General features: G+C 53.2%; 1 non-coding gene across 1 annotated transcript in view; it reads left to right on the top strand.

The window, feature by feature from the left end:
- Window positions 1-989: 989 nt before the first annotated feature.
- LOC144419754 (small subunit ribosomal RNA) overlaps window positions 990-2500 on the top strand; it is a 1810-nt gene continuing 299 nt past the window's right edge. Inside the window, exon 1 of the ribosomal RNA XR_013474243.1 lies at window positions 990-2500. This exon is cut by the window's right edge and continues 299 nt beyond it. This is a non-coding gene — a ribosomal RNA (small subunit ribosomal RNA).

The following is a 2500-nucleotide window of genomic DNA, read 5'->3' as shown; positions in this document are numbered from 1 at the left end:
GTCGCCGGCATCGGCGTCGAAAGAAGCCGAGCCGAAAAAAGTTAAAGTACAAACGTGCAAGCATACTAACCTAACCCTAGGTAAGGCATGTCAGAGCGAAAGACAGTAATTTCGAATGAGCCAAGAAAGAGCGGTGCGGGGCCGGTCGGAGCGCACCCTTTTCTCGGTGGCTGGCGGGCGAGAGAGTGCTGCGTCGCCGGCATCGGCGTCGAAAGAAGCCGAGCCGAAAAAAGTTAAAGTACAAACGTGCAAGCATACTAACCTAACCCTAGGTAAGGCATGTCAGAGCGAAAGACAGTAATTTCGAATGAGCCAAGAAAGAGCGGTGCGGGGCCGGTCGGAGCGCACCCTTTTCTCGGTGGCTGGCGGGCGAGAGAGTGCTGCGTCGCCGGCATCGGCGTCGAAAGAAACCGAGCCGAAAAAAGTTAAAGTACAAACGTGCAAGCATACTAACCTAACCCTAGGTAAGGCATGTCAGAGCGAAAGACAGTAATTTCGAATGAGCCAAGAAAGAGCGGTGCGGGGCCGGTCGGAGCGCACCCTTTTCTCGGTGGCTGGCGGGCGAGAGAGTGCTGCGTCGCCGGCATCGGCGTCGAAAGAAGCCGAGCCAAAAAAAGTTAAAGTACAAACGCGATGCTAATGAGCGAGCCGTTGTCTCGACTAATATGTAGGGGGCGTTCGATCGAGCGTCTGGCTTGAGCGCTTGTCGGCCTAGCAGAACGGTCGCATTGTTATGCCCGGGTTTTAGGCACCGCTGCAGGCGGCCGGCAGAGCTCTTGTTTGTGCGAAACTGAATGGATCGAGCCCGAGAGAGGGCGAGCAAAGAAAAAACGCAAATCGCTCCGCCTGGCACTGCCGGCGAGAGCGTGGACGTCGCGGCCAGCGACTGTCGAAGCTGAGTACGGCCGCAGGCGATCGCCTCGGTCTTAAACGAATGCGACGAGCACGCGCCGGGCGGCCCAGCAAGGGCCGAGCGCAGCTGTCGCAGCTATCTGGTTGATCCTGCCAGTAGTGATATGCTTGTCTCAAAGATTAAGCCATGCAGGTGCAAGTACGAGTTCTCGTAAAGCGAAACTGCGAATGGCTCATTAAATCAGTCTTGGTTTATTTGGTCTCGTAAGCGAAGTGGATAACTGTGGTAATTCTAGAGCTAATACATGCATTAAGCGCCGACTTCGGGAGGCGCGCTTTTATCAGATCAAAACCGACCGGGTTCGTCCTGTGACGTTTGATGACTCTGGATAACCACGCGGATCGTACGGTCTCTGCACCGACGACGTATCATTCAAGTGTCTGCCCTATCAACTGTCGAAGGTACGCTACGTGCCTACCTTTGTGATAACGGGTAACGGGGAATCAGGGTTCGATTCCGGAGAGGGAGCCTGAGAAACGGCTACCACATCCAAGGAAGGCAGCAGGCGCGCAAATTACTCATTCCCGACACGGGGAGGTAGTGACGAAAAATAACAATACAGGACTCTAACGAGGCCCTGTAATTGGAATGAGTACATCCTAAAACTCTTAACGAGTATCCATTGGAGGGCAAGTCTGGTGCCAGCAGCCGCGGTAATTCCAGCTCCAACAGTGTATGCTAAAGTTGTTGCGGTTGAAAAGCTCGTAGTTGGATTTTGGGCGAGCGCCGCCGGTCCGTCGCAAGGCGTGTCACTGGTTGCGTTCGCCTCACCTTCGGTTCTCTGTCGGTGCTCTTGACTGAGTGTCGGCGGTGGCCGATAAGTTTACTTTGAAAAAATTAGAGTGTTCAAAGCAGGCTGTTCGCCTGCATAGTGTTGCATGGAATAATGGAATAGGACCTCGGTTCTATTTTGTTGGTTTTCGGAGCACGAGGTAATGATTAAGAGGGACAGACGGGGGCGTCCGTACTCTGCCGTTAGCGGTGAAATTCTTGGATCGGCGGAAGACGAACTACTGCGAAAGCATTCGCCAAGAATGTTTTCTTTAATCAAGAGCGAAAGTCAGAGGTTCGAAGACGATCAGATACCGTCCTAGTTCTGACTATAAACGATGCCAAATAGCGATCGGGAGGCGTTACCATGACGACCTTTCCGGCAGCTTCCGGGAAACCAAAGTCTTTGGGTTCCGGGGGAAGTATGGTTGCAAAGCTGAAACTTAAAGGAATTGACGGAAGGGCACCACCAGGAGTGGAGCCTGCGGCTTAATTTGACTCAACACGGGGAAACTCACCCGGCCCAGACACAGGTAGGATTGACAGATTGAGAGCTCTTTCTTGATTCTGTGGGTGGTGGTGCATGGCCGTTCTTAGTTGGTGGAGCGATTTGTCTGGTTAATTCCAATAACGAACGAGACTCTGGCATGCTAAATAGTTACGCGACCTTCTCGGTCGGCGTCTAACTTCTTAGAGGGACTAGTGGCGTTTAGCCACACGAGATTGAGCAATAACAGGTCTGTGATGCCCTTAGATGTCCGGGGCCGCACGCGCGCTACACTGAGTGAAGCAGCGAGTGTCTAACCTAGGCCGAAA

The sequence above is a fragment of the Styela clava genome, unplaced genomic scaffold (assembly GCF_964204865.1).
Source record: "Styela clava unplaced genomic scaffold, kaStyClav1.hap1.2 HAP1_SCAFFOLD_209, whole genome shotgun sequence".
NCBI classification, from domain to species: domain Eukaryota; kingdom Metazoa; phylum Chordata; class Ascidiacea; order Stolidobranchia; family Styelidae; genus Styela; species Styela clava.
The sequence above is the reverse complement of the archived record's forward strand: the minus strand, read 5'-3'. Positions and strand labels throughout refer to the sequence as shown.